A 24,348-nucleotide genomic window follows, 5' to 3' on the forward strand; every position below is an offset into this window, starting at 1 on the left:
GGGAAATGGTCAGTTAAGCAATAGCCCTGAATTTAGGAGCTTAAATTACGAAGAAAACTGTGTTTAAAATAAACGCCCAGCAATGGCAACAAACCAGGCAGGCAGACTGATGACAGCACTCTTAATGCAGCTCAGACTTGTCAGTCTGCCACTCCGCATTCTCAAATTCCGTGAAAGTCGCCTGCCAGCCACCAGGGCCCTTCACCTTTTAGCCTCCCTTCTGCCCCTTAGCTGGGAAGGAACGGGGTTCAAATGAAGATTTTTGGTTACTTTGTCTCTCTGTGTCTCAGAGGAAATGATAGAAGGACGAAGGCCCCCTTTGCTTAATTTCTCTACCCTAGAAGTTGGTCCAATTCAGGAGTAAAATATCGCTCCAGCCACAGATTAGCACATGAAACAAATAGCTCCGGCCTGGGGGAAATAAAGCGTTGGCAAAGAAGGAATACCAAGGAGCGCAGACAACGGACATTTACCTTAAAACGCTGTACTTATACATGTATTTCATTTATTGATTACGTATTATGTGCTTACAGACCCCGGTCAGACAAAGGTGAGAGCGTTGGAATAGTTATTGTAGTAGCTGAATAAGGGCATCCAGAGTTCTTCTATTCTAATCTCTAGAACCTACAAATATTCCCTTACGTAGGTTAAAAGGGTCTGGCAGATGTGTTAAATGGAGAATCTTGAGATGACAGGATTATGCTAGATCGTCCAGGGGGACCTTCAGTGCAATCACGGGTGACCTTATGAGAGAGGCAGAGGAGCAGGTAACTTCCAGCATCTTTGAAGCCTCTTTGAAATACGTAACTTGTAGATAATTACCTTGCCAGGTCATGAACAGAATCTCCCTTGGGTTGCTATTGTCGGTCCCGTCCATCAGATTCTCTGTCAAACTCTTCAAGTAAGACCATGAACACATCAAGTCATGAACGTCACTTAATGTGCTGGGCCTCAGCGAAGTGAGGACGTTAGACTAGGCCAGAGTTTGTGGGGACAAATATGCAGGATCCTTTTAGGTGGCAGAATAGTTAAATCCGCACACTAACCCACCAGACCTCTGATTCCATAGGTCTTACTGCCCAGAGGAGGAGACCGACAGGGAAAATATTAAGGAGATAATAGCAGAGGTGCTTTGTAAAGATGATGACAATTGTGAAGACAAGACACGAATGACTAAATTGTGGGAAACAGTGGAAGACAGATGAATAGGGTCATTTTAGTTTTACTGTTTTATTATTTAACTTCAACCAAGAAAATTGCCTTCTCCCAACCTAAACATCATTGAGCCTAATCTACTTTCTTAAATCCTCTGTTTCTCAACATCTTTCCAAATAGTTGACTGAATATACATAGTTCCTGTTTGTTTGGGGGTGTTCTTTACAGCGCCCTCTTTCCTGGCTCCTGGGACTCTTACCCCGTGGTGCTTGTGCCCACCAACGCTTTTGCCTGTCCGCAGCCAAACTGAGTCTGAACAATGCAACACCAACGTTTATAAAGCTAATTCTAAAGGACTTTTTAGAAAAATCTGAGATAAGAACCTTTTTATGGTTAGAATATCTCCATTTATGATGGACACTGAAGATGGTATTCCTTTGAATGTTCTAAAGAAAATAAAAATCGTCAGTCTTCTGTGGATTCCACCACCTTTTAAGTAAATGATGCTATTTTCTGAAATGTAGAGGCACGACTGTTAAGAATGGCTTTACGGGTCGTTACAAAGGCTACTTGAGCTTACTCCTCAATGCAGATTGTTGTGTCTCCAAAGAACCTTATGCTAAGAATTCAGGATCATGACACCTTGATTTCCTTTAGTTCCGGGTCCTAGACACTAGTGCTTGTCAACATCATTCAATACACCAGACGACTATGGATCGAGAAACCGAAGGCAGCATGCAATTGAAGCTATCATTTCTTTAAAGGCATTTAAAAAGGTTCATTTCTCTTCTTAAGCACAATTTCATCATTTTTGGAAAAGAGATTAGGCAACTTCGATGACAGTGTTTTGAACATTATCATTTTAAGCAAGCATTTACTGATGTAGTTTTATTGAATCCCATTTTTCCTTTGACCAGAAATGATTTATTTATGTTACCTAGAGTGCCAAGGAAACAAACTGTGGGAAAAAATGATAAGACCACTGATTTTATTGCTCTAATAAACAAAGTATATTAACTTCATGAAGCTTAGGAAACATATTTAAACCCAGTGATTACCAGGGTAAAGTTTTTGTTGTAGATCCTTCTCTACCTTCCTTTAGGAACATAGAAATGTTTTACAATAGGGGCGCCTGGGTGGCACAGTGGTTAAGCGTCTGCCTTCGGCTCAGGGCGTGATCCCGGTGTTATGGGATCGAGCCCCACATCAGGCTCCTCCGCTATGAGCCTGCTTCTTCCTCTCCCACTCCCCCTGCTTGTGTTCCCTCTCTCGCTGGCTGTCTCTATCTCTGTCTAATAAATAAATAAAAATCTTAAAAAAAAAAAAAAAGAAATGTTTTACAATAAAGTGGGGTTATAGTGTACATGCTGTTTTATAACTTGCTTTTTCATCTTAAAAATATGTTGTAAATCTATTTCCATAACATTAAATATTTTTCTACATCATTTTAATGACGTCATACTGTGATATTTTATAATGTACTGTCATCTATTTAACCAGTTCCTTGGTGTTAGATACTGTTGATGTCCATTTTTTTTTCCTATTGTTGAAATGAGCCTCTTTGCTAAGTTTAATCTTTTTTTACATTCTTGAATAATTCTTTAGTATAGATCCTCAAAGTAAAATTGCTGGGTCAAGTGTATACAAATTTATAAGACTTTTGATACATTGCATGGAACCAAGATAAAAATGTGTTTATTTGCTTATTTATTTATTATAATGTTTACAGTCCATGGACAAGATAGAAAAATAATCTAATTCATTGCATAACACCCCTTGCACTTCATTGAATTTCCAAAAACTTATTACAGGTAAAATGAGACATCTCAGATGAAGTCATCAGATTTTGTCTAAAGGGATCCTGCATATTGTTTGACTCAAAAGCTTTATTATAGAGCTGAGGAAACGGAGTCTAAAGTGGTAACGTATCTTGTTCACAGTCGAAGCTAACAAGGGGCAGAGCAGATCCAAGCCTGGCCCCAGGCGCTCTCCTCCCAAGGGCCTCAAGAGAAGATGGGAGTCATTCTTTAGATACTTACACACAGAACTGACCTATCTCACAACCTGTAATAGCTTCGTGGCCCTCTATTGTACCATAAGTTGTTTAACCAACCCTTAGTTGATGGATATTAGGATTGTCTGGAGTTATTAACTAGTCTAAACACTGTGGCAATAAGCAATCTTTCAAATACTAGCTGTTTAAATATCTCTAACAAATAAATAGCTTTTCTTTTGGGAAATGTTACATGTTTTGTTATTTCCCAAAGATTCATGATGCACATTCGTGTATTAAGCAGATATTTATTGAACACCTACCAACTGTGCTTGGTGCTGGAATTAACATATTAAAAGCTCTGAAAATTCTTGCAGTGACAGAATCTTTAAATTTTTAAAATTAAAAATTTCCCACCTTTTTTTTTTTTTTTTGATCATGGCACTTCCTCTCCCCCCTTTAAGAAACCTCAACATCTGCTAGTATTGCACTAGTCTTATCTAGAGCAGAATTTGGAAAATGCTAGTCTGGTATCGATCTTGTTGAAAACTACCAATTAAGTGCCTGTACCTAGTTGCTACTTTTCTAGGAACTCTGAAAAATCTTGGGAATTATTTAGAGGAAAGATATGTTTTAGGCATTTCAGAAGGATACATCTTTGATCTACATTGCCAGGTTAACTTCTAGGGTAAATAGTATTTCGATATGAATATTTTGTTTTGTTTTTGATATGAATATTTTGGTGGGACAATTTTATTTTTAAAGTAGCACTCATATCATTAGAACAAAAGGAATACTTGGGGTGCCTGGGTGGCTCAGTCAGTTGGGTGTCTGACTCTTGACTTTGGCTCAGGTGGTGATCCCGAGGTCATGGTATCAAGCCCCATGTCGGGCTCTGCGCTCAGCCTGGAGTCTGCTTGTCTCTCTCCCTCTACTCTTCCCCAGCTCTCTCTCTCTCTTTCTCAAATAAATAAATAAAGTCTTCAAAAAAAAAAAAAGAACAAAAGAACAAAAGAAATACTTGAACATAAAAGGGGAATGTGGGATATAAAGCAGATTTTGGCTCAACAGTGGATTTGTTGGGGAGAAAGGTGAATTTGCATGGGGAAAGAACAGACTGAGGAGGAATGAGGGAGAGAAGAAATTATTAAAGGAAATCAAGGATGGAGGTTTCAAAGATTCTATAGCAACATGTGAAAAACAATTAAAATATTTGGTAGAAAAAGAAGGATACAAAATCCTACTCGTAATATGTAAAAACCAATTAGGAAAAAAAAACTGGGGTGAGAGTGGGAATCCGACAAAATACTAGTGTTTGGGTTGGGGTGCTTTTCTCCCTTATCCCTAATTGTCGTTTTCATTTTTATTTTTAAAATATATAACAAAATTGAAAAGGAAAGAAATACTAAAGGATCAGAGAAAATTAGAAGAGAGGCTTATGGAGGAGGAGGAAGGTAGTGGTTGAGTCGAACAAAGGCAACAAATAGATTAAAGTGAGTGAGGGTAGAAGAGAGAACATTCAATTTGTCCTGGAGGAGATCATTAATGACTCAAGTGCTGTGATGTGGACAAAAGCCAGTCTGTCGTGGGGTCAGATGAGAGAACCAGACAAGAATAATTTTTTTTTTGGACCTAGGATCATAATAATTCACTTAGAGGTTCCCCCCTAGCCACTATTACTTTAGTTCTGGTTTTATCATGTTGGGATTTTGCCTATATCGGTTTTTTTTCCAGGAGCTGATAAAATGAAAACCTTAAAAAAAGAAATCCTATGAGTAAGTTTCTTTGCCCTTATATTTGAACTGAATAATAAAGAAATGGTAAATTCTCTTTCTGAGCTGTGCTAGAAATGCGACCATATAGAAGTCTTAATAATATACTCTGTGCATGCCATTTAAAAAACAGAACTTGGTCGCCCAAGGTCATTTCAGATGCCTTTTTTCCCTAAGCGATTTGTATATATTTTATCCATAAAAGACAAATTATTATGAAAGGATATGAAATATAGGTTTAAGAAACCCGAAGAACAAAGTGCATTCTTTGCTCTTTGAATTTCTTAAAATTAAGTTCTTAAGACTCCTGCTGCTTACCTTCAAACAAGCAACCTTGAAACTACTCCATGAAACCTGGTTAAAGGACGAACCAAAGAGTTTTCACTTATATTAAAAAAAAATAGCACATGGGAGAGAGAACGTGCAAGTCTTCCAGTATCCATACTTATTAACTAAATTGAATGCCTGTGGCGGGTCTCATGGGAGCACACAGTAGCAGCCTCTTTATATTACAACTCAGCCAGAAGCATTTATTCCCTTGTAATTAAGGCCAAGGGTGCAACCAGTGATGCGAACGGAAGCGATTATGTGGATTATTCAGCTCCCTCAACATTTCTCAAGAGTTTGTGTGTTTGTGGCTTTATGTTTGTCTGAAGTCCCTGTACAGCCCCTCGGTTATCTTTGGTCCTGTAGGTCCAACCTCCAATAGTAACAGTAGCTAATACTTACACAGCCCTTACACGCCAGATATTGTTTTAGGTGCTTTTGGTATATTATGCTGTCCATCCTTCCAAACGTCTAGGGGGGTTCCATGTGAAGTCCTAGTTCTCCTGAAGCAGACCCTGAGATGGGGTTCAAATGCAAGGGAGTCGTCCCGGAGGTGGTCCTAGGAGAGACCAGTATGGAGTGATGGAAGGAGGACAGGAAAAGGGAGTTGAGCCAAGCAAGGGAGCATCTCAGGCCAGAGCCCTCAGGGGCCGCTTCAGTTGGTCCCGCTGGGAAACTCCATAGGCTAGGAAGGGAAGCTTGGCTTCCATCCTGCTGCCCAGTCATTGGATGACAACCCACAAGGAACCCACACTTGTGTGTGGGTGGGTGGTGGATGGAATCTCGGAAAGAAGAGCATCAGGCACTTGCTGAAGGGGGTGGGACAGAAACACCGAGCGGTGCCTGCTATGGTGGGGGGGGGGGGGGGACTGTTATCTCCACGAAATCTTGCCCGAGATCTCAAAGGTTGTAAGTGGAGCGTCTGGAATTCGAAAGCTTGCAGTTTAATTCTAAAAGCCGTGTGCTTAAACCATGGGCTATATGGGAAAGATTTTTTATCTTCACAGTGTGCTACTGTATTGTCAATGCATTTTCTAGAGTTTTCACAATGGACTGTGTAGCATAAATTATTTTGATTTTATTTGGCTTCTAAAAATGCCGGAAGCATGTCCGAGGAGGAATCCACTAATAATTTGTTGAACTAAGTTTCGGATACTTTAAGCCCCCAAGCCTACAGTAAGCTCAGAGAACAGACTAAAAAAATCAGACAATTGGTTTACCTCAGAGAATGCACTGCTCCCAAACCACCTTCCCCAATGGAATCTGCCCAGTTCTCATGGAACAATATAAAAGGTGAATCCACAAGTCTTTTATCAAGGTTTGTTCATGCAGATCCTGTTTTTACATTAAGATAATGTCAGTTTATACTGCTGACATGATATTCTGCACACATATTATCCTCTTAACCTTTTTCTTTTTTGGTTTTTAAAAATATTTTATTTTATTTTATTCTTAAGTTTTTATTTATTTGTGAGAGAGAAAGCATGAGCAGGGGAAGGGGCAGAGGGAGAGGGACAAGAAGACTCCCGGCTGAGCAGGGAGCCCCACACTGGGCTGGATGCCAGGACCCTGACAGCATGACCTGAGCCAACTTACCCTACTGAGCCACCCAGACGACCCTAAGATTTTTTTATTTTTTAAACAAAGTTTATTTTCCTCTCCAAGTCACTAATTTTTTTTTTTTTTAGTTTTAGTGGAACACTTTTCTGAAACATTTCCTAAAACATTTTTTAAAGATTTATTTATTTATTTTGAGAGTGGGGAGGGGCAGAGGGAGAGAGAGAATCTCAAGCAGACTCCCCACGGAGCCCAAGGCATAGCTCCATCCCAGACCCCAAGATCATCACCTGAGCCAAAATCAGGAGTCGGGTGCTCAAGCGACTGAGCCACACGGCACCCCTAAAACACTTTTTTTTTTTAAACTTTAAAGGAATTATCTTTATTTTGTTTTAAAAGGGGGAGCATGTATACTTGTCTATCTCTTTACACTTGGTCAAAAGAGGAAAAGCTTGTGCGTTGCGGTGCGTGACCAATTGCATAAACTCAAGAGTTTGGGAACCGCTGTGCCAGAGCCGGAGACTGAGAGAGAAACCAGTGGGACCCCAAACTCCGTCAAGAAAACCAGCTAGGACTTCGCTGGTCCAGAGAAGACAGCACAAAGGCGGACAAGAGCACTTGAAGGGGAAGACTCAGAGAATGCAGAATTTCTACAGTTTTCTTTCTGTGTGTTTTGGGTGAAGGGGAAAATTCTCCTTTTTAGCAGGTACCCACGGAGGGCGGTGCTCTACGGGTGCGTTGAACCCAAGTCTCCGCTGTGTTCCCACGCGGTCCAGGAGGGAGCATGAGGGAGAGAAAGGCTTGCATGCTTGCCAAAGGTGGTGAGAGCCTACATAATGAAAGCTAACAGCTCTATGGCACTTCTTAAATGCAAGGGACTGTTTTACATGTATTAACTCCTTAAAGTCTCCTAAGGACCCTATGAAGTAGGTACTAGTAGACGAGGAAACTGAGGCAGAGAGAGGTTAAATAACTTGTTCAACATCACACGGCTAGTTCGTCGCGGAGCTGGAATTCGAGTCTAGGTTATCTGCTTTCGGATCCCATGCTCCTAGGGATCACCTGTACAGACCCCCCGAAATGTCGCAAATATGCTAATGATGTTGCTCATACTTTATTTGTAGCTTAATCTACTTCTGAATGCTCTGCAATTTTTTAAGAGACCCCTACTTCACACTCGGTAATAGCTCAGCTATAGAAGAACATTTGAGTTCGGATAGACACATTTACCAAAAGGTCTTAAAGTCGATATCGAGTAGAAAGCCCCCAGACGTGTTTGGAAGCTGAAAAGAAGTGGCAGCCAGACAGATGAGCTCTGTTCTGCACGGAGGAGTCCGTATTCCCTGCCCACGGGGAGTTGGCACTGGCAGCAATTATATCACAAAGTTACTCTCAACACTCAGCTGCTTGCTAAGAATTAATTGCTGGAACTCGATCCGGTGAGCTTCATGTTACCACGCTTTGGATGAGGCACGCAAAATAGTGTGATATATTTAGCCTTCAGAAACAGCTACCTTGAAGAATAACTTTCTTACCAAAAAGATAATGTAAATCCGCTGAGCATGGGGTTATTTGCTTCCTCTCCCCAAGTAAACAACCTCACACCTATTTGTTCTGTTGAGTAAAGCGGATCTCCTACCCTGCGCGTGGTTTGCGGAAAGAAGTGACTCACCAGGGTTCACTTGCAAAGGAGCCCAGGTCTGCCAGGGCCTCTGCTGCCCTCTAGAGGCGCGTCAGATCAGGGCCGCTCGCCTCCGAAACTTGCCTCTACGTGGACCGCCCGGAGATGCCACCTTACTCTCCTTTTTGATTGTAGCCTCAATGTCATTTGTCAAAAGGCGACGAGGTGAAAGCACGGCAAACTTCCAAAAACAATGATGGGACTTAATTAAAATTCCAAGCCAGGTCTTCAATAGTTTCTCTACGCTCAGGGCAGATAAAAGCTTCCTCCTGCGTTTCTTGCGACTCTCTCTCTCTGCCCGTAGCCCAACTCAACCACGAGATAGAAACTAGTCAAGGTTGTTTTAAAACTATAAACAGAGCTAACTTAAAGCATTTACCACATGCCAAGTACTGTTCTAAGTGCTTCCCATTTACTAACCTATTTAATCTACATAACAGAGGAGTAGAACCATGAGAAACTACGGAGTCAGGGAAACAAACTGAGGGTTTTAGAGGGGAGGAGGGTGGGGGATGGGCGAGCCCGGTGATGGGTGTTAAGGAGGGCGCATATTGCATGGAGCAGTGGGTGTTATACGCAAACAATGAATCATGGAACTTTACATCAAAAACTAATGATGGGGGCGCCTGGGTGGCACAGTCATTAAACGTCTGCCTTCGGCTCAGGGCGTGATCCCAGGCTCCTGGGATCGAGCCCCACGTCAGGCTCCTCCGCTATGAGCCTGCTTCTTCCTCTCCCACTCCCCCTGCCTGTGTTCCCTCTCTCGCTGGCTGTCTCTCTGTCAAATAAATAAATAAAATCTTAAAAAAAAAAAAAAAACTAATGATGTACCATACGGTGACTAACATAACATAATAATAAAAAAATAACCTACATAACAGTCCTGTGAGATGGGTAGTCCGATCATCTCCATCTTGTAATAGGGAAGCGGAGGCAAAGAGCTACGAAATCGTGCTCATAGTCCATGAGTGGAAGAGCTGGATTTGAACCCAGGTATGTCTGGCTGCATGGACTAGGCTTGCAACCACTTCACTCTATTAAAGCACACATCAAAAGTCTAATTTTAAGGTAGAGGTTTTGCTAAAAATCTTTAACCTGAATCTAGTAATGAGGGAATGATTGGCCTGAACACTTTAAAAATATCAATGACATGACAGACAGATAGGAGGAAGAGGAAAAGAAGTAAGGGGAGAAGAGGGGGGTAAGAAGGAGGAGGAACTGTTCTAGAGATACGACAACTAGATGTAATGCATGGCCTGTGGTTACATCCCACATATAAAAAACAAAACTGTAAATAATATTATGCGGAAAATTGAGGAAATTTGAATATGGACTATATTGGATAATAGCATTGCTAAATTTTTTGAGTAGATGCTTTTATCGTGGTGGCATAGGAGCATGTCCTGTTCTTAAGTGATACTTGATGAAGTTTTTAGTGGTGAAATGTCATGATATCAGCAAATTATTATCACACAGTTCCAGGAAAAAAAAAAACACATGCAAGAAAGAAAGAGAAAGCAAATGTGGCAAAATGTTAAAAACTGGCAACACTAGTTAAAGGGGCGTATGCTGTTCATTATACTATTTTTAAAGATGCTTTGTAGATTTGGAATTTTTAGATGAAAAATTAGAGGAGAAATACACTTTATAAGTCTCAAAATAAGAGCCAGCGAAGGATGTAGTCACTGTATCTGCCTGGGCAGCCCTGAGTAGGGACAAGAGAGAGTGGTGTGCGGGGGCTGCAATCCACAGGCAAGCTTTGCCATCTGTAGACACGTGTTATGTGTGGGTGCATGAGATGTTAAGGCATATTTATTAATGTTTTTCCATTAGTATTAGGTATTACATGCATCAGTTTGTATTTTCAAAAAATATTCACATTTCCACCCAATGGAAATGAATAAAGCAAATTATAAAACTCTTTACAAAATTAAAAATCATCTGATTTCAGTCTCACAATTATTGCATTTTTGTTGTCAGCAGATAAGGCATATATAGAAGTCTGCCTTTCCTTTTTATTTGTTCAGGCAACATGTACTGAAATGTTCGCTACGTTCCAGGCACCGGTCAAGATGTTTAAGATACACAAGTGAACAAACCAAGACCTCTGAACTCGTGGGGCTTGTCTTCTGGTGGGAGAGAGAGACAGGAAACGTAACTAAGTAAAGCGCAGGGAATGTTAGAAAGCTACCATTGCCACGGGAAAGCAGACGAGTAGAGCAACATGGCAGGAAATTTGGCATGTGGTAGTGGAGAAGAGGGTTTGCAATTTTAGATAGGATCCCCAGGGTAAGTTTCATTCAAATATGACCTTGTGACAATCTGGAAGGGAAGTCGAAGAACACAATGAAGAAAGACTCTAAGGTGAGAGCTTCCCCAGTGTAGCTGGAAGGAAAGCGTGAAAGGGTGAAGTCAGAGAGTAAATGGAGGGCCTTCATACAAGTCATTATGAAGGCATTGATTTTCATGTTGAGTAAAAATAGGGAGCCATGGGATGATTTTGAGTTAGAGGAGTGACATGATTTAACTTAGTATTTAAAAAGTCAGTCTTCTAGGGAGACAAAGATCGGAAGCAGGGTCCCCAGTTAGGAAGCTATTGTAATAATCCAAATAAGAGATGGTAGTGACTTAACACAGGCTAGTAGAATGGGTGGTGGAGAGATGTGATCAGATTCTGGATGTTTTGATGGTAGAGTCGACAGGAAGGATTACCGGTAAATTAGGTGTGGTGTTTGAGAGAAAGAGGTGAGTCAAGGGTCACTTGATGTTTTGTCCTGAGCAGCTTGGAAAAAATGAAATCATCTTCTACTGAGACAACGAAGACTAGGTAAAGCAGATTTTGAGGGGAAAGACCAAGACGTGAGTTTTGGACATGCTGAATTTGAACTATTAGACTTTCAAATGGAGATGTCATGGTAGTAGAATATAGAAGCAGAGATTGGAGAGAAGTGAGGATAGGAGATTGAAAACGAATCGTAATTGGTTGTACAGATGTTATTTAAGCCATGAGTCTAGCTAGACAGGATTACCAAAGCAGTGAGTTTGGATAGAGAATAGTAAGGACTGGGGCCCTGGAATGATTCTTTTATGTGTTTACTATACTTGTTATGTTTCTCATGTTGTTTAGAAAATTACAAAACAAAAGGGAAAATTGACAATTATCTAAATTACTGGATAGTCTATTAAATAATTAGATTTTCAAAGTATATTAATTTTCCTCAATTATCTGGTTCGATTTTCTACAAATGTGTGCATTATTCAGACACTAGGCAGCTACAATTTTAGCTGCTTTATCCTAGTGTTATTTAATCAATAATATATTCCTCTTTAAAACAGTAAAGTTCAACAATGCTTTCAAGTAATTCTGTAGGTGGGGTAATCCAGATCCGTATTTATTTTCTGAATTGAAATTAAATGTTCCATTGGAATATGATTATTCTTTCCTTTTTTTCTAATACTTACGATTTGACAGTTCTCATTTTGGTGATATGGTAAATGGATTTTAAAAGTTATCCCCAACCAGAACTACTACTAATCAAAGAAAGGAAGAAAAGAGGAAATGCTGTCTTGAGGGAAAGATATGTAAATACTTGTTGTTTTGTATAATGAAGATAAGTGGTGATAAGGCGTTCACTCAATTGCAAATAAACCCCTCTCATAAATGAATTTTATCAATAAGATTTAAATTTTAATGTCAGAACCATTTTAGCCCTGTTTTAAAGTTACTTGGGTAGGGGCACCTGGGTGGCTCAGTGGATTAAGCGTCCGCCTTCTGCTCAGGTCATGATCTCAGGGTCCTGGGATAGAGCCCCTCTTTGGTCTTCCTGCTGAGCCGGAAGTCTGCTTCTCCCTCTCACTTTCCCTCCGTGCTCTCTTGCTCTCAGTCTCTCAAATAAATAAATAAAATCTTAAGAAAAAAAGTGAATTGGGTAAATATGGGCAAGCTCAGGGAAAATTTTTTTTCATGCCAAACTATATAATGGTGGTAGGTAATCTAGGTAATACAGGCATGTGAAAAGATTTATCAGTAAAGAAAAACCCAATTTAACCCAACTTTAAAAATAAGAGAGTTTATTGACTCATAAATGGAAAATACTGAGGTGGCCAGGCTTCTGGGTTGGTTTATCAAGTATCTTGTGGGTTTTTTGTCTGCCTCTCGGCTCTGCCATCTAGTGTGTTGTCTTCGATCCCAAGCCAACTTTCTTTGCAGACCTAGAGTGGCTGTCAAAAGTAGCTGGGCGATTTGCTTTCTTGAAAATGCTCAAGGAGAAGGAATGCCTTCTTAATTTATTAGGCAAGTGATCTGAGCTTGGTGCCAATTCTCGTGGCCAAGAGAATGCCATGTGCTAAAATTCTTAAGGCCTCAGTCACTTGATCCCTGTGACAAAGGGCACAGGATTCTCTTGACTTGCTTATATCTTTGGAGATGTCAGTGGGGTCAGTGATCTTTGAAGCACAGGCCTGATACACAGCAGGGGTGGAGTATCACGTGGTTGGAGAGACGGTTGGGGTGGGGTGGGGGGGTTGGGATCCATGGGCTGAATCACCCAGATGATCCAAACTCAATTGACACTCCAGTTTGATTTATTGTTGGGGCTTGCTTCCTGACCTTGGCTGTACTTCTCTCTCTCATGACCTTTCTCTATTTGGTAGTGAGAGAAAACCATCTCTATCTAGCTGAGAAAAAATTTTAACTAAAATGCAGGAGACACGAACAAGAGGGAAAACTTTTACTTTTTCTTCAGCTACTAGCCAATATAAACAGTTAATGCCTTGTTACATCTGTACAGAATGCTTGTTTTTCTGTTACCAGAGCTGATCTAGAAATATATATTTACACTATATGTGTGTGTATATATATATATACACTATATATGTATATATAAATACCCACACGTCATTTTAAAAAGATTTTATTTGGGGCGCCTGGGTGGCTCAGTCATTTAAGTGTCTGCCTTCGGCCCGGGTCATGATCCTGGGGTCCTGGGATTGAGCCCTGCATTGGGCTCTCTGCTTCGTGGGGAGTCTGCTAATCCCTCTCCTTCTTCATCTGCCCCTCCCCTCTCTCGTGTGCACTCTCTTTCTCGTCCAAATAAATAAAATCTTTTAAAAAAATAAATTAAAAATTTTTATTTATTTAGGGGTGCTTGGGTAGCATAGTCGGTTGGGTGTCTGACCCTTGGTTTTGGCCCAGGTTGAGATCTCAGGTCGTGGGGGTGAATACCACATCGGGCTCCACACTCAGTGTGGGGTCTGCTTGAGATTCTCTCTCCCCCCTGCCCCTCCCATTCATTCTCTCTCTCTCTCTCAAATAAATAAATACATCTTTTAAAAAAATATATTTTGTTTATTTTAGAAAGAGTGCACAAGCAAAGGGAGGGGCAAAGGGAGAGGGAGAGAGAGAATCTCAGGCAGACTCTGGGCTGAGCCCGACCCGGGGCTCCATCTCACAACCCTGAGATCATGACCTGAGCCAAAATCAAGAGTAAGGCTCTTATCCAACTGAGCCACCCTCGTGCCCCATAGACATCATTTTTATATGAATACTTCTCTGTCATCTATGTTGTTTAACACATTTCCATAATAGAAACTTATTTCTGTCCTTCAAACTCCATGATATGGGTGATTCCAAGAAGGACATCATATTTATGTCATATTTATGTTTAATGGCAGGGGGAGGGGGAAGCATTTCAACTAGTTGATGAATTGAACATAGGTGATTACCACAGCTTCCTCCTAAAGTCATACTAAGATGAAAGTAAAGGTGTTTTTAAAGGTATACATTATCGTAGATGAAGAGAAAATGAGAGCAGATCACAACAGAAGATTGTTAGAGGTTGGAAAGGCAATGGACAAGTAACAGCCCATGAAGGCTGAGGACTTGCGATAGAGGAGCACAGAAACAACCTGATTTGAGCCTCCAAACCACAAAGGCTCAGGAACTAGTAGTACAAGGTGTCTTTGAAAGTGAATGTGTAAATGGGGCTGCGAACCGAATTGTTCGCAAGGTATTCAAGAATCAGTTAAGCCCCTAGGTCAGCATTTTCATGCTGTGAAGGTGGGCAACTGTCCCTCTTCTCTACTCCTCCACACCATAACACAGAGAGGAGATTTAGTTTCTGGAGAGGTAAACCAGAGATCTCTGGACTAGAGCATACCAGCACACCTGAGGGTAGGGTAATCTCCTAAAAACAGGATGAAGAGGGTGATTATAATAAAAGGGGAGAAACTCAACTTTATTCTCTTGCTTCCAAAGTGCCAGAAGCTGGGCAGGAGATTGGAAGTCTTTGCTCTGAAGAACCTGACTACTAGCCAAAGAGTACGGCCTTAAAAGTACAGACAGCCAAGGATCCAGTGATGAAAAGGCCAAGCAAAGTCATCTGGAAGTCCGTCATTAATGAAGCCTCACTTCCTTACAACTTCCAATTGGCTTTTTAGTTCTCCATTTAAAAGCAAGAGATGAATGGATTAAGAAGTTGTGGTCCATCTATACAATGGAATATTACTCAGCTATCAGAAAGAACGAGTTCTCAACATTTGCTGCAACATGGATGGCACTGAAGGAGATAATGCTAAGTGAAATAAATCAAGCAGAGAAAGACAAGTATCATATTATTTCTCTCATCTATGGAACATAAGAACTAGGAAGATCGGTAGGGGAAGAAAGGGATAAAGAAAGGGGGGGTAATCAGAAGGGGGAATGAAGCATGAGAGACTATGGACTATGAGAAACAAACTGAGGGCTTCAGAGAGAGGGGGGTGGGGGAATGGGATAGACTGGTGATGGGTAGTAAGGAGGGCACGTATTGCATGGTGCACAGGGTGTTATACGCAACTAATGAATCATCGAACTTTACATCAGAAACCAGGGATGTACTGTATGGTGACTAACATAATATAATAAAAAAACATGAAAATAAAAAAAAAAGAATGGGAAAAATAAATAAATAAAAGCAAGAGAAGATTACCATACATTTGAGGAAAACCTCTAACAGGAAAGACAGAACAAATAAATAAGGAAATTCAGAGGAAAGCGAGATCATTCGAAGAGAAGAAAATTGTGAGGTTGAAACTAGCCCAAGAAACGCAAAAGAAGTCATTGTGTCTATGAAACAAGAACATTATGCTACTAAAAAAGAACATTCGGAGACTTATAAAAGAATCCTCGAAATTAAAAATAGGAATGCAGAAGTTTAAAAATAAAGGAGAAAGAGAAAATAGTGGAAACTTCCAATAAGATAGAACAATTTAATGAAAATGGGACATGGAAAAGATTTTAACAATTCGAATAGTCTAGGAATTCCCATGTTTAAATAATAGGGATTCCAGAAAGAGGAAATAAATGAAAGGGAGAGCAATTACCAGAGAAACAATTCATGAAAATTTCCCATTACTAGTTAAATGAACCCACCAACAGCCTAGCATAGTGGATGAAAACAAATCTACATTATGTGAGATCGCCATAAAATTTTAGTACACTGGATATAAAAAGGAGATCTTCTAGAGAAAGTGAAGGTTAGGGACTGGATAGAGTGGAGAGCGGGGACCAAGTCACATTCATAGAATGTCAGAATGGCGTTTGAGTTAGAAATAACAGCACTGGAAGTTAGAAGGCAATGGAGTAATGTCATAAAAATTCTGAGGGTAAATGATTTGCAATCTGGAGCTCCATGTACCGCCAAACTGTCAGTCAGAGTACAGATATTGTCTTTTTTTTTTTTTTTTAGATTTTATTTATTTATTTGACAGAGATAGAGACAGCCAGCGAGAGAGGGAACACAAGCAGGGGGAGTGGGAGAGGAAGAAGCAGGCTCATAGCGGAGGAGCCTGATGTGGGGCTCGATCCCATAACGCCGGGATCATGCCCTGAGCCGAAGGCAGACGCCTAACCGCTGTGCCACCCAGGCGCCCCAGAGTACAGATATTTTCTAACATGCAACGTCTCAAAAAATATGACTTCTATGAATCCTTTCTCCAGAACTAATTAGTGGACGTAGTATACCAAAACAAGGCAATAAGTCAAGGGGAATGATGTGGTGTCATATCACATACACAGGGAGAAAGAAATCTGCGAGGATGCTAGTGAAGGGAGATTGTGGGACAGCAGCTGGGCCATAGAGCTATAGAGCACCCAGTTCAGATCAGATGGAACTGGGCCTATTCCTGATCTTGCCTTCTTGCAGAGATTCATGCTTTTAGAGAACAATTTGTGGATGAATTTGTGATAAGCATTTAGAAAACAGCACAAATGGAAACCTCGAATAACTCTCGGAAGACAAAGTGTTCAAAGAGGAAATATATCTCATTCCATGTTTTGTTGACTCTAAGATGTCATCGCTTATAAGGTGTATCAATGTTTTATGCACCATGAAGAGAAAAACCTCTGTAATCAAATGGTGACACAATGACTTAATGTTAGTTCTGTGTGATGTACGAATCAAGTCACAGCAGTCTCCTGCTAATTGAATTTCTTTCTTCTAGACTGAGGGATTTGGTCTATTTTTCTGTCTTCAGTCGCATTGCTATAATTGGGAATCCTTTCCATATTCTCATGAACTAACATAACACTTTCATCAACTCATGGGTATCTTTTCTCCTTAGCTCTCACAAAACCCTTGGTTACGCTTTGCAAGAAAATATTGAATTACTCTCATTCTTCTGAGAGCAAATATTTGCTTTACTTCTACTAAATTTATGCTCCAGTGCTCTGGGCTGTTTTGCTTTTTTTTTTTTTTTTTTGCCTTTCTAGGTACACAAGAACTTGTTGTTGTAATGTCAATTCACACTGTAATCTTTTTGAAGACATTTTGCACACTCTCAACGTGTGTAATGCCTATCACGTATGAACTCAACTGAAGTGATGACATTATTACCAAACTTGTACACATGCACTAACAGATATTATCCCAGCCATCTGGATAACCACCGCTGAGAGACAGACACATCCAGAACTCAGACATGTTAAAATGTGCGGGAAAAAAAAGAGTTACTTAATAAAGTAGCTCACCGATGATGAGATGAACACATGAATAATATTAAAAGCATTGAAAATGAGCTAATCAAAAGTTAATATGTACCTTTATTGGTGAAATAGAAGGAGGGAAAGCATGTGTACCTACCTGTCTATGATGTGGTTGGGTGCAGCAGTGTTGAAGAAAAACTAAATCCTCAGTTTTTATGGTGAGAGGGAGATTATTAATTCCTAATCTGGAAAACTCATGATGTACAAGTAAACATGTATTGAAAGATAATATGAACATATATTACGTAGCTAAAAATATTGAAAGGTGTTGCCCCTGAACAGCATTTTCAAGGTCAGCGGACTCTTTTTGTTTTGTTTTGTTTTGTTTGTTTTTTTTTAGCAAGGCTTCGAATTATTTGAAATTTTAGGCTATGCATATATAACTTTAATACATATAAAATTTAACTTTGAAATAAAGCAGGGGCAACACAAGGATTGTTAATGTAATTTTCTATTCTTAGTAAGCTATATGGAAGTTTGCAAGTCTTGTTTGATCTTTAAACGATATCGGGACTCACTTTCTAGTGGCAGACAGAAAGCACCGGATGTGATATCAACTATACCGTAGGCTTGTTACTCTAATAGTCATAGTGAACAAGAAAGAGACTTACGTTGTTATTGAAAGTGAATTTTTGTATTTTGGTTCAGATATAAATCTTATCCAAAATACGTAGAAATGAAAAACTTTCTCTCTTTAAATATTTTACCAACGAAGACATTAATAGCTAGACTTGTTTCCACCATACAACGTATCTGTATGTTTCTGATCATGACCGGCTGGGCTTTTACCCATTTCCAACATTTTCTCCTTCATATTGTTTGCAGATCATCCTCTTTGCCTTGGGATTTACCACCTCTTTGTGGGTTCTCTTCCCTCTCTTCACATCTTAGGCTGGTGGATCAAATTTCTGAGGTCAAGACTCAGTATCTCCCATTTCATTAACCTGCACCCTGTTCATTAGTAACTATCAGGGCAGCAGGATTTAATAAGCAAAGCACTGAGACAGGAGCCAGGAGACTTCATTTCTATTCGAGCTGGGGCCGTCTGAGCATCTTGCCTCTCGTACCTTAGTTTTTTCACTTGTTAATGGAAAGGTGTCGAACAGAAGTTTTCCAAAGCATCTTACAATTATAATATTGTATGATTCTGGGCATATGTACTTATTTAAATGCTTTATTATCTGATGGAATCATAGTGTGAACTAATTGTGACTTTTTGATAAAACTCTGAATACAAATGGGTGCAATAGGTTGACAAATAAGGACTTTAACAAAGAGCTAGATAGACTTCAGTTACGGAGCAGAGAAACTCTCCGGGTAAAGAGTACACGCAAGTCTGCAGAGGAAGAAACAGTATTAACGTGGCATTTTATGCTGGTAATAGATGAACAGCGTGATTGTCTAGGGATAAATGCGTCTTAATTACTTGCAGCACATTTGTGAGTGAATAGAGCGTATATTCTATATTTTTAAATATCGCCTCTAAGCAAAGTAACTCTTTTAAATATGAATCCATCGGCTATTTTCCTGTGACAACCATCACTGCTTGCTTTATACACCCTGTGGTGTTGCCAGCCAAGGTAGAAGCTTACTTTGCAGTATCCGTTGAATCACTACTTTGAGAGCATAAGTCACCTATACTCAGTCAATTAAAGAATTAGAAACTATCTTAAAAGCTCAAAGGATAACATAAAAATGCTCAGAGGATATCCATCATGCATGGTCTAAGAAAAATATCCTCAGTTCAGTTTGCCGTATTTAGAAAAAACAGTAGCAAATATGGCCTTATGAGTAGTAAGAATTATGCCAGATCCAGAAGGCCTTCAAAGACAAGGTGGGCTACACGGTATGGTTCTGTGGGCCAGGCGAGGCAGTGTGATCTTTGTGCTACTAGGAGCGAGATGACCTACAGTTAGAAGACAACTGGTTTTTCCTCTCCCAGTGCTACCACCTCTAGCAAAGGCCATTCCATAAAGAGGACCCAGGGGAACAACACAGATTCATTCCCATTACAAGGTGGAGCAATGTGGAATGTCAACCCTGTGTTGAAGCAATCGCACGTTATTTATTATTTAAAGTCCTTAAAATGTACAGGGGCCAAGTCACTATCTTGATGGCTTTTGACTTTTGATCTACATTAAAAATATCCGAGGATTTTGTTTTTTTTTTCAGATTCATGTCCCTGAACCTCATCCCTCGATATTTTGCTCAGTCTGTCTACCATCTATATTTTTTGCAAGCTACACTAAATGCTGGTTCTAAGATAACCAAAGATTGTAAGATACTGTCAATATGAGAAGCCCATTAATGAAACATTTCTGACACAACTGACTTTTTTCTTAAAATTGACTTGAGTTCTACATCATTCCTTCATGGTCTTTGGGAGGGACATGTTAGTGACATGCCCTGTTAGCTTACCATGCCACAGGTCTACTTGTTTTGACAATATTTCACTGTTTCAAGGAAAAGAACTAGTTACAGTCTACTTCAATCATCTTCCTTCTATCTTCCTGTTTGGGATTTTTACCAAATTATTTATTCTATATTCCTCCAGTTATGGGGAGCAGAAAGATCTGTCATTCTTAACACATGACATGTAAGAAAAAATAGGTAGTAAATTATGTTGCTACCTCTTTCCACGATCTCATTTCCCCTCATTTGTATATAGGAGCAACGCCCATGATATGTGGTCATCTTCCAAAGGTAACGTACAATTTCAGGACCTCACACTTTCGGTAGATTTTTACCTTTCTAAACCCCTCAACTCATTTGCTTCCTGATTCTTATCGAGTAGAGTACGTTAAGAAGTCTGAAGGAAATACAAGTTACAAGTAGATTTCTTTTCCTTTGCCTCCCTCTGATTTTTTATTGCTATTATTCATGACAAAAAATAATTGGGACATGAGTGATGGGAGTGGGGGCAAGGGAGCAAAGATTGGAAAGTTTTGACATACCTTGTCCAGTAGGCAGTTTTCTTAACAAAATCTTCTCCCCCAGAGGGTCTTGGTGAGTTGAATGTTTTTGACATGGTTGGGAGGCTACAAGATCAGGCTAATCCCCCGTGCAGCGAGCAACTGCGAAGTGACTTTGGAACATGGCCGGGCTTTGGAACATGCTGTCTTCATGGTGGAGCTACTCAGCAGGGCCCTTTCTGCTTGTCATCCCAACGTCGTCTTTCTGTTCTCACTTCTGGGCATAGACAGAGCCCTACACTCCCAGTCCCCAAACCACCTTCACAGGCTTTAGAAACCAAAGTCTTTCTTGGGCTGGATTTTATGCCGTCTTTTCCAGATATATTCTTTAATTCACACACACATGCACATACTTTCCTTTCCAACGAACATGATGAAGGGGAGAGAAAGAAAGGTGAAGAATCCAAGAGAACAGACAGATCCTGTCTTTTATCTCAAGTCTCTTTGCTTCTACGGTTCATGGGACTTTGGTTTTGGAGTCTCAGCCCAATTTTAACGTTCAAGCTGCCTATTACTGGTGGAAAAGGGGGGGAAAAAAGAGCCGCTTCCCTGTCTCTTTGCCTTAATCTGCTGTTCACGTGGAAGTGTGTGCGGCTGACCCAAACCTCGCTGACATGTCAGCGTGCAGCCGCAGGACGAGGGGTGTTTGATTTATAAATGGAATGTATAATAGGCACGATGCCTTCTGAGCTGAACGTTCATGGAAAATCACATGCCGCTCACATGAGGGACCAAGATCTTTTTTTATTATTTTAATGAATTGAGTTTTTTCAGTGCACCAGGGAGATAAGAAGATACCTGCCAATAACCCTCTGATTGTGTCCTCGGCCAATTGGTGGGCTTGAACACGGGTACTCCTCTCGTCAATTGAGTTTGTGTGTTAAGTCAAGGTTTAGCTTTGGATTTGAAGGTCTCGCTCAAACAAAGCCACAGACGCTCCGACGGTGGAAACCATCACATAATTCTCCTCTTTGTTTCTTTAAAGAGCACGGGGTTGGTAAAAAAAATCCATTTTGGGAAGACTCGGTCTGAAGATAATGATAGTGAAGATGAGAAAAGACAGCAGGTTGTAAGTTCTGGCCTAAGTTCGGAAAGAGGAAAAAAACGGTACAAAAGGTAATAAACTACAGCAAGGCCAATAGATCAACCAACATGAGAAAAACCAACAGGTAACAAGGGGCCTCCGGAGCTTCTGAAGAATAGAGATCAGTAGGAAAGCATTTTGAATGAGAAATAAAATGCTTCTTCCTGTCAGGGAGGAAGGGAGGTGTATGGTGCTTGAGACATGGGGAAAAAATGCAATTAAAAACCAGATATGAATAAAGATCAGGTGAGAGAGGATGTCACCCTGTGGCCTTTGGAACTGTGTTTCTGCTGCTTCCAAAAACTTTTTTTTTTTTTTTCCTGGAACAAAGGAACAATGTTGTGGAAAAGTGGGTGCCAGAGACTTTAGGAAAATGAGACACAGCGAAGCGGATAAAGGGGACAAAGACAATTGTAGTCCCATGCAGTACACCGAAGGCAGCTGAGGCCTGAGACAAAAGGTGAAAATCTGGAGCCAGCAAGATGACTGAACCATGGGAAGGAAGGAGGGAAAGATGATTCACAATAACATTTGAAAGACATTGGCTTGAATATTTATTAGCATGTTGCATACTGCTTGGCCTTGGGGAGCTGCCTTTGTTCAGTGGGCCATTTCCCAGTTGTAAGGCAATAAACAGGAAAAGAGCTTGAAAGATGGCCACGGACGCTTGGTACATAGTGTTTGAGAGCAAACATGAGATAAGGCTTTGGCTCCGAGAGAGTGATGGGATGGAGGCATTGTCACCCAGGAGGATCCTTGCTCTCCGCAGTCAGACTCAGAGAGGAGAGGCATGATTACAATGCCATGAAAAGGATTCCTTGTCCTGAGACCAAAGTTTCCATTGCATCCTCAGCCGGGCTGGTTTTCTTTATATTTAATTCATCCTGGATCCAGGCAAGAATAAAAGAAGTGAACAAGGTCAACTGTAGGATGACTGAATCTTATGAATCCATAAGTAAGTCTCCTTTGGGGGGGCCTCAAGTCAATATCGGTATCTAAGTTCTTTCATAAAGACAAGCACATCAGAGGCAATTTTAAGTGAGACTTGGTGCTCCATCCATCTCAGAATTTTTCCCAGAGAAGAGGATAATTTGTAGAAGAGGACAATCATCCTCCTTTAGGATGTTATTGTCAAAATGCTGGTGGTGTGCCCCAAAAATGTAATATCCCTCATGCTCCCTCATTGAGCGTTGTAGCCCTGCCAGCATGGAATTTTCCTTCTATCATTTGTTCTTAACAATAAAATGGCTTTTTCCCTAAGCCAGTCAAGGACCTACTTATATAACTAGCTGGTCAGTGTTTATTGCAGCAACAAAAAATCACTTAGTAACATGGAGTTGCTATCTAAGCATTTATTAGCAAAATTCTGCCCCAAATAAGAAACAAGAGAATCTAAATATAAATGAAAAAAATCCAGAAGTTTGTTTCCTGCAGAGCTGAGACCCATGCCAAATGGCCCAAGAAAGGACATAGAAGAGTGAGAAGTTAACTCGGAGAACAGAATTGTCTGAGGCATCCGTGAGCCCCTGAGTCGACTTACCCTCTTGGTGTGCAGTTGGTGGCAAAGAAATGCCCTTCCTAATCTTCTGGAACACTCCATCCACCTGCACTATCCATGAGAATGGAGAAGGAACTCCAGGGCTGTCCACTTCCCTACCCAAAGCAGCATAGTGTCCACCGTGGAGACAGGGTCCCCGGCAGATGGAAGAGTTAGCAGATTAGGGCGGCAGGGACCACAGCGAAAGCATTGACTTGTTGTTGGCAAGGAAACGCATGTTCGAGATCTCAACACATACAAAAGTTGTCGTTACTTTCTGTCTTCTGCGGAAGGGCCGTAGGATAGTTCTGGAGATGTTGAAGCCCACAGTCTATTCATTTTCCCACCCCTACGCTGATGAGCAAGTATGCTTCAAAGGTCAGCTAGGTGGTTTCTGTCTGGTTAGTTCAGCTGACACACAGAGGTGACTTATCAACCTTCCCAAATGGGTGGCATGGAATTCTCGAGTTGCTCCATCACATGTGAAAACAGAAAACAGTGATTTCCTAAAAAGAAAAAATCAGTGCAGGGCTATTTGCTTTACACAGAATTCCAAGACCCAAATGCAGAGAGCCCATAATGACACATTATATCTCCATAGCATTCACAGTTCACAAATGTTTTTAATATGTGCAACTCATTTCATAATTAGAGGATGATTATTTGCTTTGACTAGGTAAGATGATTGAGGGCAAAGTTCGCATCGTGTTTGCTTCATACCATCATTTCCTAATAGGGAGCTGGGCACACAGTAGGCACGTGATTGATGTTGTTGAAAAAAGAAAGATATTTACTTTGTTTCAAAAGAGATTCAAATGTTTCATTAACAATTCATTTAGTCTTTCTGTTTCTTTGTGTTAAACATAAGATGTTTGGACTAGATTTGTCTACATTGGCTGGGTATCAAAACAACTGTGGGGCTTTTTAAATGAACACTTTGCCAGGCTCCTGCCCCGTCTATACAATCAGAATCTCTAGTCGTGGGTCCCGCAAAAGCAAGTCTGGAATCCAGTGCTCTAGAAGAGCTCCGGAGCCCCTTCCATCTTTAAGATTCTCCGAAATAAAAAACTCCTTTAGAGCTTTTCAGTGTTCGTTTATCAACTCTCTGACAATTAGCTGATTGAGGATAGGGGGTTTTCATGACCGCCTATTACAAGTGAAAATGATGCATCTTTAGTGATAATGTAAAGCGAAAAGTAAATAGAAGTATGCTTGATTTACAATACTGTTCTACACACCTTCCAGAAC

General features: G+C 40.5%; 1 long non-coding RNA gene across 2 annotated transcripts; it reads right to left on the reverse strand.

The window, feature by feature from the left end:
• Positions 1-17,811: 17,811 nt before the first annotated feature.
• LOC123001592 (uncharacterized) lies at positions 17,812-23,657 on the reverse strand. Of its 2 annotated transcripts, none has more exons than XR_008960559.1 (2): positions 23,104-23,657; positions 17,812-21,560 (listed from the first exon to the last, which is right to left on the reverse strand). It is a non-coding gene; the product is annotated as an uncharacterized LOC123001592 (long non-coding RNA). The 2 variants fall into 2 exon arrangements; XR_007191419.2 differs by having other exon boundaries at positions 17,812-22,447.
• Positions 23,658-24,348: the final 691 nt, after the last annotated feature.

The sequence above is a fragment of the Ursus arctos genome, unplaced genomic scaffold (assembly GCF_023065955.2).
Source record: "Ursus arctos isolate Adak ecotype North America unplaced genomic scaffold, UrsArc2.0 scaffold_2, whole genome shotgun sequence".
In the NCBI taxonomy this organism is placed as follows: Eukaryota; Metazoa; Chordata; class Mammalia; order Carnivora; family Ursidae; genus Ursus; species Ursus arctos.